We start from the raw sequence: 14,778 nt of genomic DNA, 5'->3' as shown, positions 1-14,778 counted from the left end.
CGATATATATCGTGTATTGCAATGTAGCCATAAAATACTACAGTATTATTTAAAGGCCAAATCACTAAGCCTTCTGCCATGACAGTCAGTGATACATTGTAATGTTACTCTAAGTTTATTAAGCGGAGCTACAACTTTAAATTTGGTCTGTGAGAAATCATTTATAGACACTAAATGTGGAATATGTGTCCATTTCTAACTCTCATTTGTGTAGATTTTTCCTGAGGCTACATGGTGCGTTGTGGAGAGTCTTACACAGGCATGAATCAGTGATAACTGTCTAGTTATCTGAAAGAAGTGCTTCAGTTGCTCGTGCATGACTTTTGTGGATGTAGAAGTAGGTTGGTACAGACAGGGTTGTGTTCAACTAACCAGCCTATTGTTGGCCAGTTTGTTGCTGGTCTTTTTGTGTGCAGCTAGTGAACCCGGAGTCGGCAGTGCAATCCAAGAGCTTTGCAACGCTGCACTTTCCTCAGTCCTTGGAAGCCAACACTTATGACGCATTTTAAACCAGAAAAAAAACAGCTTGTTTGTTGCAGTGTATCTTTTGCAGAATAGCCAAGTAAAAGTCAGTTCTAGTAGAATTCCCTTCTGAGGACAGTTGCCTTCTGGTGCATGTGGTCCATTCCTTTTATTCCACCGTTTTATTTTTTCTTCATCAACACACAAAGATACAAATAGAGAACAAAGGCAGCATAAGGAAGGATATGCCTATGGAGCCAAACAAGCCCACAAGGGAGCACGGAGTGCCCTCTGAGCCTCCTGAGAAAGATTCTAATTAATATTCACATAAATAGAAGCAAAAAAACTGATAATGTGTGAAAACAGAAACTGATCAGACCTAAAATGCGACAGAGATGTATAGGTAAACCTTTCATATGAAGGACAGTGATGAAAAACATGATATACAAGCTCTAAATACCTAGAGTCAAGTTTCTTGTGCTCCTCTCCGTCTAGTAGCGGTGTGGATGTTGTCGACGGTAACAGAAGCATTAGCCAGACAAGCTGGGTCAGAGTGTAATCCTGCAAGAGATACTGCTCTGCTCCCCATTACACAACACACACACACACACACACACACACACACACACACACACACACACAGACCACCACCACCTATGGCTCTGTTGACAGCTGTGCTTGCTGTGTCTCTGGGTGTGCGTGTGTACTGTGCGTGTGTGCATGTGTGTCCAACCCTGTGTGAAACAGAGGGACAACAGACAGGGGACCAATAGAAAAGCAGACTGAAAGGGGCAGGGCACGGTATCATAGGTGCACATGGAGATGTACACACACACACACACACACACACACACACACACACACACACACACACACACACACACACACACACACACACACGGCTGCCAGTATTATTGAGCGTGTGGTGCGACAGACAGGGAACTGAATCCTAGGTTGCTGAGTAGGAGGAAAAACTTGCAGTTGTGTGTGTGTGTGTGTGTGTGTATTTACAAACCTGTATGTGATGTGTGTATGTGTGTGCACATTCGGACCACACTTTTCCATGAAACAGATAGACAAGGTGAATCCAGGTGAAAGCTCTGTCCCCGTATTGATCTCAACCCAGAAATCCAAAGATAGATATAAATTTATAGGTGGAGCTGTGTTAAGAGGATTTAAGAGTTAACTGATCATTCATCTTTTCTTACATGCCAAACATATGTAAAAAAGTATTTTTTACATCAATTTACTGTTTTTCTCTTTCTGTAAAACCAGGTAAAATGGTTTTAAATACTTGATGACTTATCCTGTACTTATGAGCGTTTACTAAAGTTCATTATATAGAAAGAGACTTGGGCGGCAAGCAAGGCACAGCGGTCATATAAAACCATATTTCACCATTTGTGGGCCATAGTAGATAACAGAGCAATATCGAGAGATATAGAGAGAGATTTTTTTTTGGATATCAGTGGGCAAAACCGTTATTTTTATTTCCAAATCATGTGGCTTAGGTCTTAAAGGCTGACCAAACTGAGAAGCATCACCAGCAAAGTGTCTCCAGCAAAGTGTCTCCAGCAAAGTGTCGCCAGCAAAACCATTGTTTCCTTATGGTACAGCATACCTGTTGGGCGCTCCTCTCTTGCTGCCATGCGGTTCTTTTATCTGGCAGTTTTTGGATGCATATAAGAGTTAAAATATTTTCAACTTTTCCACTCAAGGTGCAGAGTTGCACCGCTTGTCAGTGTTACTTTTGGCCACGCAGCTCCACGCAGCTCCACAGACACTCCCAGCTGTTTTTCCAGATGCGTTTCCAAGACTTGTTTTAGAGTAGTCGAACATGGCAAGATTGCATCTCGGTGTCATCTGCCCCAAATTTATTTCTCCTCCTGATCTAAAAGCGATGGCATGTGTGTGGAGCCAATAGTCCGCTCAGCAGTGGACTCTGGTGAAGCTCTGTATCGTGCTTAAGTCTAAGCCTGCCCAGTTTTTAGTGGTCCAATTAAATGTGAAGGATTTGATTTAAGAAGTAACGATTTTACGTGTGATTGCAATTTTAGTAAATCAGGCGAATTACTTTCTGAGTTACTCCTTTTCAAGAAGCATAATGCACTACGTGTATTTCCATGTTCAGTATTGTGCGTAACTGTATCAATATTTCTGTTGTAAAAAGTCTGAATTGTCCTTCTAGCTCTGTACACTTTCTACACTTTTAGTGTATTGCTCTGCAGCGTGGTTGCTCTGAGTCTCCACATCAGCTGTCAGTCAGGCCACTTTACTGACTGATGAACGAATCATGCTGTTACATAAGTTCACTCCCCACTTCTGTTTACACACAAAGTTCACAACCTGCATTTTCATGATCCATGCTGGGAACGGTTTAACAGTGCTGTTAGATGAGATCAGGTATGTTTACAATGCTAATGAAGTCTGCACTAAAAGTACAGAGAGTTCCTACAGTTTTAAGTTTGGACAAATAGTCTACTGTTTTAGACAGCCTTTAATGAAAAGATCATCTCTTCAGCAGTGAAATACTCAACTACAATGTTGATCATTTTCACAGTGTCATTTTGATTCACATTAAGTGATGCACGTAGAAACAGATAGCATGACAGTCACAAGCCAGGGAGGATGAGGTTGAGGATCTGCTGATCTTGTGTTTATTATCTAGGCTGTGACAGACAACAGTGCACTCTCTCACAGGCTCAGCATATTGTATGTAGACTCTTAAATAACAAGATTTCAGACAATTAGTGTGCTAAAGCTGCATGATCAATGCTTTCATCGTGTGTTTTTGCTTTTGCAAGCGTTTCTTTGCTGTGGGTTCATAAGTGTGTGTGCGTGACTGTTAATACTGTATGTATTCATTTACGTGTGTATACAGGGTGTTCTACAGGTTTCACACGCCTGCATGCCCGTGTGTTTACCGAGTTTGTCTCAACTTAGTACAAACAAGAAAAGTGTGCTTTAGTATCAGTGTCTGTCCCCTGGGCCTCGTTGTCACATGATCAACTGACCTGATTTTGTGTTGCCGAGGCAATTCCTTGTTTAAGGGTTCAGCTTAATGCTCAGCTCCGCCCCGTGACCTTGGGACATGTCTTTGTCACTATGGTAACAGCCTCCAGGGTTACTGTAAATGAGATAATTGTGTTGGATGGGTGCACCAAGTGTTTTTCTCTGTGCTTGTGCATCAAATCATGCACTTTACTACATTTATTTAAACAAGGAAGATTAACTCGCGCCTGTATGAGAACACCCCGCAACATGGTTTTAAAGTTAGATTCACACCTTAGTGATACATGATACAACCGTCCTCTGCTCAAGGCTACTGTCGAGTGTCACTGGAGTAGTTTGATATTAAGTGCTAGTTGTAAACAGAAGTTATAGCCGTGCTTGAACTGCAAGTGTTTGACCTATTTGACTTAAAATAGCTTTTGTTTCCTTAAATGATGTTTCTGCAGAGAAGAAAAGGAGAAGTTTGATACTGTTAGTATTGTCAGAGACATCACAGGACTTAAATACACTGACTAGTTACACATGCAAAGAATATTCTGATTTTTACCCTTATTCCAAAAAAGATAATATTCCTACTAAGCTTTTTATATGTCTAATGGAATGAATATTCCACTAATATTCCTGTTAACATACTCCCATTACTGTGCCTTAATACATTATTATATTGTTTATCATACCAAATTTGGGAAAGTGAAATAGCTGTCACTTATGCCAGGACTTTTAAAAAAGTTTTCCATCTGTGGTTGACTTGTTCAACATAGCTCCACTCTTTCATATAATATATCGTATAATTCAGCACAATACCAAAATGGAATATCCAATTCAGTTAAATTCTATTTATAAAGCCTAATATCACAAATAACAATTTGCAATTTGCCTCAGAGGTCTTTACAACACATGACATCCCTGTGTCCTTAAACCCTCACTGCAGATGCCCCCACCAACCCTCTTTAAATATCAGTTTCTATGAAATGGTGTTGAATCAGTGTATCTTTAATGACAAATTTTGTTGCTGTTCAGTGCTTTAAAGAAAAAAAACCCAAATAACTATTTGTAGCTAAAAAATGTAATTACATTTTAACAACAAGTCTGTCAGGCTATGAACTAGACAACAGGAAAACAAACTAAACAAACTAAATTTTGTTTCCAGAGAAATCCTAGTTTTATTTACCAGCTTCCATTTCATCATAATAGCTCTCAGTTGGCTGGAGGCATTTGGTCAAAGTGAAACACTGTCCTCACCACACAGTGAGCCAAGTTCATGAAAGAGACCTAAATGCCTCCAAATGACTATGTTTTTAGTTTTTGAAAAAAGGAGGACACACGCCTCTAACCAGTGTCTCATGCGGGTAAACAAAGCGTGGTTGCCATGCCGATGGGGCGTCAGTGTATAAATAGCATGGGTGTTTGTTCTGAATACTCCTGAGAGAGTGAGAGAGGGAATAGCACAACAGGGAACCAGTGATAGCCACTGTACGAAATCACAGCCACATTTACAGATGCACAAGTCATATAGGCTTGAACAACGACTACTAGCATGGATGTTACTTTTGAGCATTAGACTCCGTTGATCTCTGTGGGACACTGTATAAAGTACGACTGTGGTGACAAAAAACATGCATCCAAAGTCAACAAGTTGTATCTATCAGTATTTACACACATTTAGTCACTTAAGTAACCATATATGTTTGTATAAACAGCCGTTGCATATGCCACTTGTATCTCCTTAACTTTACTGTATATGCTTTTCTTTAGATGTTGATTTACTTTGAATCCGCTTTATTATATATAAATGGCAACTATTTCTGGGTTGCAAGATCAACCTGCTACAATGAAACAGTTGACTCAGAGGTGTACAGGCGTACATAATGAAAGAAATGAATGCACAGTTGCACATGAAATAGGATGTTTTTATGCAGAGATGGACACCTGTAATTCTTTATCTGGCTGAATAGAAAAACAGTTTGACAAAAATATAAAACAACAAAAATGTTGGATGAGCTGTGTCATCAAGGAATATTTAAGAATTATTTAACACGGATCTTTCATCACCATCGAAAAGGAGTGTGTTGGTAGCAAAATACTGTATATAACAATGTATCTATGTTCCTTTTTATGTTCCTGTGTTTGTTGGTTCAGTCCGGCGCTGTGCATTATGGTAGTTGTTTTCTACCTCTTGAGCAAAAGTGAATACCACAGTCGTTTTTCACTGTTTTTTCTGGTCATGTAGCACCAATTTCAAAAGTGTTTGCATCTTTCTTCTGCATAGACAGCCATAATTTTATGAAAATACCATCTTTCCAGCAGTGAAATACTTATATAAATGAGCATATTAGTAGTAGTCTGAGTGTCTCTACCTCACATAATAGTCTGCACAACTGTCATTAAAACTGAACACAGATCATTTTGTGGAAAATAACAGTTGGCTGAAGGTTAATTGCATAGCAGGGGATTTGGTTATTATGTAGTGATAATTGAGCTAGAACAAGCAATAATCATGCAGGAGAAATAGTAGAATACAGTAAGGAACACTTTGAGAATAGTGTTAACGTTATCTCCATCTCTGTGTTTCCCTGCAGGGAATGGTAACAGCACCTGCAGACAGACAGACGTGGACAGTCGGCGCAGGCACCCGGAACGCTTCCCTCCCATTGGTGGAGAGATCCAGACTTCACACCAAGAATTGCAGCTTCAGTCGGTTGTCAGCTCTCAACTGAGCAGCAGGCTCCACCTACTCCGCCCAAGTAGCTCTGCCTCCTCTGCTCAGGTAGGACCGAAGCTTCTTATCCATACTGTGTTTGGTTCAGTCCAACAAACTCTGTTGCATTTGCCTGTTTGGTGCGGTTTGTTTTGGCTGGTGTGAAAGCTGCCAATCAAACTCAGCTTTCACATCACAAACAAACGAACTGCACCAAAATGGAGCAACCAAGGAGTCCTGTGAATTTATATATGACTTTAACATGAATTCAAAAGCTAAACTGCTGTTAAATCCATCTGCTGATGGGGAACCTGTAATGCATTGATCATATAAGCCTGCATAAGAGATGCATAAATATATGCAAGATCATTTGGTAACCATGGTAACACATATTCATAAGCATTTGATGGGATTTGCTGGGATTTTCTCCAATCAATCAGGAAGTTAAAAGAAATTAAAACGTGGTTTGTCGATTGATTGTACTTCAGCAGATTTTGACAGCGAAACGTAGTGACCACAGAGTCATTATTCAGTCATAATAGTACTCTGCAAACCCCCTTTTTAAGCATGTTTCTAAATGTTTGTGTTAATTCATCACATACTAGCTCCAGTTGCAATTTTTTTCTGTCATCTCTCATGTGATACCTGAAAAGAGAAATACATGAGATGTAGCAAAGTGCTGCCTGACCCACTGTTGCTCAACAGAAGAAGATTTTTCAGTATGAGTCCATCATTGCTTTTACATGGACATGAATAACCCATTTATCATTGATTTTTTGGAGTACGCGTTTATGTTTTTGACCATGTAAACACCATTTTCTGTCAATGAAAAACTCAAATATGCTAACTGGAGTACTCTGATGTATACACGTAAGGTGAATAACCTAGTTTCTCTGTGCTCATGTAAATACCATATCCAGAATATGATCATAACCGGGATAAGCCTCATGAGCAGATTATTCATGTACATGTAATCCCACTGCATGTAATGCTGATGATGCAGAATGACATTTATAGAAACTGTCCAAGAAATTAGTTAACTGTCCATATGACTATATGTAACATCATACTTACACCTCTTGGTTCATTAGTCGAAAGACAGTATGAACACAAAAAGGACCAGAACTAAGAGGCAACAATGTATCTTGTTCTTATTTGTAATAAGTGAATGCTGGTAATACAAAGTAAGTAATGCACACCACCCTGAAAATTAAACATACATTACACTTGAATAAAAACAAGGTCCTCCTCACAACTTAAAGGATTTCACAAACAATATCCAGTTCTCCTCTCATTCCTTCATTCCTCTGTTCATCCTCCCCTCATTCCTTACTTTATAGTAAGCAACCAAGATGCGTAGAGGAAAGCTAGCTGAGTAAAAATATACATTTCATGTAAGAAATGTAGTGGAGTAAAAGTAAAAGTTGACAGAAATGTAAAATACTTTATTCCCCGAAAAACCTTAACAGTTGTAACAAAGCATTATTACTTTGTTATATTACACCACCATATATAAGAAGAAGTGATATGCTTTTTTAAGTATTCTGGTTTATGTATTTTTCTGTGGTCTAGAGGATGAACTTTTCTGGGTCTGTCTGAGCTCCTATCCGTTCCTCCTCTCTTCTTGTATTCATTTGATTTGTCTTTTGATTGTTTTCTTGACCCTCCCTCTGATGTCTCTCAACTTTCTCTTCTTCCAAACTCTCTCCCCTCCTCTTCGTCTCTATCCATTCTGTATCTGAGCTGTCTCCTCTCCTCCTCCTCTCTGTATCTTCACCCTCCACTGTATCCATTGAAGCTCCTCCGTCGGTCCTTTATCTCCGTCTCACCAGCTGTGTGTCGAAGCTTCCTGCCCCCTATGAGAGAGAGTCGAATGAATAGAGGGGCTTACTGAGAACAGTGAGGAAGCCAATCCTTGCCTTTCGTCTCATTGAACGCATCTCTTACTCCACTCATGTCCTTTCGTCTCCTCTGTCCTAAAACTCTGCTGTGACCAATCTTGTCTCCTCTGCCTCCTGCTGCGCCTCATGTCTCGGATGGGGTTATCTTTACGGAAGATGCATTAAATGAGAGAAAAAGATACACACAAACACACCCAAAGCACAGACTGGATTTCATTTTTCCAATTTTCGATTAAACTGCTGATATTCAGATGACTAATTGGTTAAAAAAAGAACCCTTAACCCAAAGAGAAGTGTCCTCTGAGTCCCAGTTGCAGCATACCTGCTTGTGACTCCACAGTTTTTTGTTTATCACCCTTCAGCAATGTACGGTTGTACTTGACTTACCAACAGCATCATTAGATTCAGCTGTGAGGTACCTCAGCGTGCTCAGGGACTTATCTTCATAACTATACAAATATGTTTTGAAGTACGGACTAATTAGTTTATTAAATTAACTTTGTACCAATTCAGAGCGCAGTAGCAAAGAGGGGGCATGAAATAAAGAGACCTTCTGAGAGAAAGTATAAAGGAAAGGTAAGATTTAGATGAAACAAATGCAAGGAAAGTAGGTAATTAAATAAAAATGCTGAATATAAAGTAGCCTTCCAAGTAATTTTTTTATGTTTTCTCACTCACAGAGTTTCAACCTCTCTGTGCCCTTCCTTCCCTCCCTCTCTCCTTTCTCCTCCCCGTCTCCTCCTTTCTTCACCCATCAGTCTTGTTGAATGGAAATTACACATTTACACCCCCTGCTTCTTTCTGCTCCCCCTCTCTTTTGTAAATGCGCTGTTGACAGTCGCCTTTCTCTTAGCAAAAAAAGCCTCCGAAATGAGCAGATGGAGGGCTGACAGTCTCGAAGCTCAAACAATGACGCTGGGCGGCAAGTCGTGGCGATCAACACATGTCAGAAAATGGATGTTAATGGGGGAACCATATACAGTCTGTCAGTCTGTATATAGGGGATGGATCCATTGTTGTCTCGCCGCCTGTTGAGGATGTAGAGTCAGAATCCAATCGCCCAACATTTAACAAATGTGTTAATGTGTTTGGTAAGGTTTACAGCAAGTTCAACTTCAGAATAATCACACTATTAAGTAATACTGTACTTTTTATGAGTGGGAGTTGAGCTGGTGCTAATGTGGCTTGTGGTTTGCTTGTGTGTTCTAACGATTGATCACTCTAATATGATTTTTACGTTGAATCCACTCTGAGAAACAATACATATTGTTGTTTTTGCCACATCTGAGCTATTTTACTTTTTAATTTATCTTTTTTTTTAAAAATATCTTTTTTATAAAGACTTTGTGTTTAGGGCAGAGCAATATGAAAAACAAGATCAACCAGAGGATTTTCTTCTAATAATGATTTGTCTCGCAGTGCCTGTATACTTTTGGAAAATCCCATGTCAAGTTATATTATTGACAGATCGTTGTTGGACTGGAGCTGTTCTTCCCAGCTGCATTTTTAAAAAAATCACTGTTTTTAATATACTGTGATGTTCAATGTGCAAAGAGAGCTGAGTTTAGCTCTGACAAAATGTAGCAAAAGATATATTTAAACAGAAACGGTCATGCGTTAAACATCCTTCTGTGTAAAGCAGGTGCACAGCCTGCTAGTACTGCAGGGTTTATTCAGTTTAATTAAATGAGGCTTCATTTTGGGATAACTAGTATCTTCATTGCCAAAGGAAGTGTCACATAAAAACAAAATATTTAGATACAGTAAGTAAAGATTTACCAAGATTTGGTTTATATACGCACTGCTGCTGATTAGATAAACCTCTGACACACCACCAAATGGGAGAAAACATACTTCAAAACCTGTTGCACATCGTTTCACCCCTTTTCTAGGAAACATTGATTAATCTGCAAACCATAGCAAAATGATGCTCACTGTTTTGAGATTAAAGGTGCCCTACATTAAGTTATTGTAAGTTGGTGGAGTATTCTTATGCAAGTTAACAGGTTTGCCTAGCCAGAATTGCCAAAAATGATGAAATTTGTGTATATTTAACACAAAAAGTGGTAATGATTTGGCATACATTCTTATTTTTTTCTTTGTAATAGGCTTTGCATATTTGGAAAGAACAGTGTCATCTGTTAAATTGACTGGAGACAGTTTGTAATTATTGCACAGGGCTGTGGGGTTTAATTGAGCTTTTCTTTTAAGGGAATTTAAGGGTGTGTGTGTGTGTGTCTGTATACGTGCATCTGTCTGTCCCCAGCTGATCTTGCAAACTACTGAACCTATCAGCCTAATGTTTTTGGTGCACATTTGACTCAAACTCCTAACTTTTAACTAAGTTAGGACTTTTCTCAATGGCTGCTAGTCATCAACAACATCACATTGCAAAAGGTATCTCTGGCAACTGGCTAAGCTAAACATAGGCCTGACCCCTCTGCTGCAGGCCAAATTTTGCCTTTTTGTCGTGGCACAAAGACAGACATCCATAGAAAAGTTCGGTCTCATATTGAACTGCAGAATCTGCAATGAAGAAACAATTGGGTTAGATTTAACTCCTCTTTGTTTATCTACTGGCATACACACTGGTCACACTGCCCTGCACTTTCTGTACCCCACCTAAAACCCCCCAGACACACCTGGTCACACACCACCTTACTAGTTTACCATTGTTTTACCACTTTGTGTTTGTAGCCAAATTGAGTCCTGTCACCTAAATGGTCAGGATTTACAGAAACAAGGAACAGAATCAGCCCTGTCTGCTGTTTCTAGACTGGGAGCATCACATTGATCTGCTCATTAACTGTCTTACATTACTGGCCAACTGTAACTTTAAATTCAGATAATCCCCGGGGCATGTTTGCAAAATACTCTTGGCTTTGATTTCATTATTGCAGAACTGGGCTGTGATACGGGAGAACGAGTAAACTTATTTATGTCTTGCAGGGGAAATCTGACAGCTTTATATGGATTCAATCAATTTTCAGAGATTGATTTTTTTTTTTTTCATTTGAAACTGAAATTACTCCCACCCACTTTCTCTTGGTGAGACTCAATGCAGCCTGCAGCAATGGCTCACAGTAATCTCAAAGATGTCAAATTACCAATTAACCCTGCAATGCTCTCCCTATAATAAAGCTTCACAAGAGCCTTTAGATGTCCAACAATGCCAGGGGGTATCAGTCCTTGAACAAATGCTCACTTTAAAATAAACTCAGCCTAACATCAGAAAAGTTTATGTTGATCCAGCGGCCTGCTGAAAGCTGGCGTTAATACTAGGGATGGGAATCACATTGTTACTCATAATGCGATACTTTCATGATATTGCGATTCTTCGATAATCAATATATTGCGAGATAATTCATCTACGATATATCACAACATTTGTTACTAAAGAAGAAAAAATACCCCTCAAAAGGCAAAAAGCAGTACTTATGGTTTTATTCACTGCATTAAGGAATTTGACAACTGAAATGAAACAACACACAACAAAGTGCATAATCTTAGCATAGTGCCTCTTACACACACTGACTGAGACTTTTCCATGACGTGAGGCATCATTCCAGTGTAAAAATGCAAAAGGCCAAACTGCCAAAAAGCAGAACCGTTCTGGAGTTGGTGTGATACTGCTGTATTTCCACATTTATATAGCACATAGCACATATTCCACTCATTTATGGGGCCTTGCAAGCCATTGTATTGTCAACAACATGGCCCTGCAAATTTTTCACAATAAAATGCCTTTTGTTAACAACTAATGGGATTCTATAAAGAGAAACGTTGTCAGAGAGCTTTTATTTTTAAACACAGATGGGAAAAGTTGAGTAAAGTAGATGTATTTGTATTTCTTCATGTCTGTGATGGGAAAAAAACATTGAAACTGTAGTGAAAGGAGGTATAAAGTCAGTATGACCATTAAAACTCCATGTTCACTGTCCATTTTTGCAGAAAACCGTGCATGTCTCTACGTAAAAATTGGTGAGAGTCTATTTCTCTAGATGTTCAGCAGTTGAGTAGCAGAGAGTGTGCTCAGTGTGGCTGCTCTAATCTGTTATTACAGGCACCAAAATATAAAAAATAAGTTCTGCAACGCACACATGCTGCTCATGCAGGCAGTGTGGCCCGGCGGAGACTTGGGATGCAGCTACTGATTTGTTTTTCGCTGCTGTCCGCAATTCTTTGCTCTGTGAGTGTTTGTTTTTTCTTCTTCTTCCCCATCTTCCTCTGCTGTTCACTTTAGAGTTTAGAGTGCCTGTATGTTTTAATGAAAATATAGATATTTGGTGCCAGTGTACCGTTAACGTCTCACAATATATTGCAATATCGATATTTTGTCCCACCCCTAGTTAATACAAGAAATTCCTTTAAACTCCACTCATAAGTTTCCTGTAGTAACACACCTGTTACATTCTGTGCAAATTGCTGCCTTCAGAGGGTTAAGCAACCTGAGTAAATGGAAAGGTCCCTTCTGTCTCTCTGTGTGTGAGCATGGATTTCCCCTTCTCTCTTTCCTTGTAATAGCTGCGCTCTGCTTTATTTGATCTGGGCCCCTGCTCTCATAGTGGGATTGAATTGGGTTTGGAGAGCAAGGGGAAACACACACACACACACACACACATATACACACACCTGAGACTGCCAACTGCTACAGCAGCTGCCCAGGAATGAAGCAGGGAGAGAGATAGAGAGAGGGAGGGAGGGGCAGGGGGAAAGTAAGATACATGAGGACAAGGGAGTCGTGCGAAGGGACGGCTAATACGGGAGTAAAAGAATGACGAGAGACAAGGAAAAGAATTGAGTGGTAACTTGCATATTAAAATGAAACTTCTAATGTGGTACTGGCCACAGACAGGGAGAAATGATTAAATCAAGACACATTTTAACACTGATTCATCCTATTTTCTTTGTATCTCTCTTTTCCTTTCCTTTCTTCTGACTGCCTTGTTTCGTCTGTCCTCTATTACCGCCCGCCTCCCGAGTGTCTCACTCAGTCTCAGTTTTGTCTCGTCGTCTTTACTTATCATGCTGCCCCTCTCCCCAAACACACTCTCTGACACACACATACTGTGGCTGTCTCTGCACACTAAGCAATTAGTTAATTACCTTGCCCAGTGTCGCAGAGTTCATCCAGACTGCTCTTTTTTTTCTGGATTACTAAGAGAAGAGAGAGGTAGAGAGGAGAGCAGGCAGAGAAATGCAGAGTGGAGGAGAGAATGAAAAGAGTGACGTTCTCAAAAGAGCGGACCTGGGGCTGCCTATTGTGTGTGTAGCAACTCTTAACAAGAGAGAAGGAAAGAGGGCATTTTTTAGGATATTTCACAGATTTGTATGAATGTTAGAAAATAAGAAATACTGTCTCGAGATGGAAGAGTCAGCAGTGCAGAAGAGACGATACCGGAACTAGAAAGTTTTTAACGAGCTATATAAATCAGATTTAACTTACTAACTTGCTTTAACAAGCTTTTAGTGTGACGTCATGCAACTGACACGAAGAAAGAAAAGGATAATACATTAAATACATTACATTTTTTTAAAGGTTGAATTGCAGATTACAATAAAAAACACACAATAAGTTTTTATAGGTGCTAAATCATTGGACTTGAGTTTCTCGAAGACGCTTTCATCCAAGAGGCCTCATCAGATCTGAACTAAAGAGGCTTTTTAGATGAGAGGTTAAACGTCTTCAAGAAACTAAAGCAAGTGCAGTTACTTTTGATTTAGCACCTAGAATTACCATGACATGGATGATTGAAAATCTTTACCAATACACAATAAGTCGATCGTGATGAATTTTCTCTATCTGAATAATCGTGAATATTGCACCCAAAGAGACTGCTGAGCAACCAACAATTAAAGAGACTTTGCAAAAACAGGCTGCATATGCGCCACTCTCCTACAACGGAGAAGATCTCAAGAGATCATTGGCATATTTCCTTTCAAAAGACATGAAGCCTATCAAATAGATGAAAAGCCTGGCTTCTTAACATAGTTTGTTTTCAATAGAAATGATGTTCTCTAGGAAAGGATTTGAGTCCTATCTGTGATGCAAAACAAATATTTGTTTCTCAGTAAAATGTAAGGTAAAGTGATTCCAGTATGTTTTAGTACTATTTAAAGAGTTTTAAGCATTTGTTGATAATCACAATAATATTGTTACTCAAACTGATTTGAGCTGAGATTTTCATGACATGAAATTTTCATTTGGTCCCATTCCTAGTTACAAACTAACATGATGCATGCATTTAGATGGTCTGGTTGCCATGTGCATACCTGTGTTTCCAGGGCTGTAGGGCTGGATTTATAACGCGCATGCAACTGTTAAGTTATGTTTAGTTTTAAGGTTATGTAATGACTGTTCCCACAGTGGCCAGTTTACACACGTTAGGCAACTATAACAGTAAAATGAAAGGATGCTTTTCCTTTTTACTAGTGAAAAGTTAGCAACTATGGACTGAGACAAAGTAATTTAATCCACTGTGTCACTCAAAGGCTACTGTCGGCAGCTTTTAAGGTGGGAAACTTTCATGCATGTTACTTAGTGTAATCAATCAACACACTTAAATGTCGATATCATAACTCTGACCATTCCATTTGTTTTTTGTTGCCTCTCTTACATGACATTCACTGAAGTGATGATTGGATATTCAAGCACAAAAAAATTGTATATGAATTTCAAGCAGATTACATGCACTGTGAATACTC

At 39.3% G+C, this 14,778-nt stretch overlaps 1 protein-coding gene across 1 annotated transcript in view; it reads left to right on the top strand.

Annotated features, from left to right (window-relative positions):
• Positions 1–14,778, top strand: part of atxn1a (ataxin 1a) — a 135,964-nt gene that overhangs the window by 44,786 nt on the left and 76,400 nt on the right. The window contains exon 3 of the mRNA XM_042505915.2: positions 6,054–6,241. The gene's annotated coding sequence lies outside the window, so the exon portion shown is untranslated. The remainder of the gene's footprint in view (positions 1–6,053; positions 6,242–14,778) is intronic.

This window comes from Plectropomus leopardus, chromosome 17, assembly GCF_026936395.1.
Source record: "Plectropomus leopardus strain MGB_pleo_1.0 chromosome 17, ASM2693639v1, whole genome shotgun sequence".
In the NCBI taxonomy this organism is placed as follows: Eukaryota; Metazoa; Chordata; class Actinopteri; order Perciformes; family Serranidae; genus Plectropomus; species Plectropomus leopardus.
This window is presented reverse-complemented; position numbering and strand designations above follow the sequence as displayed.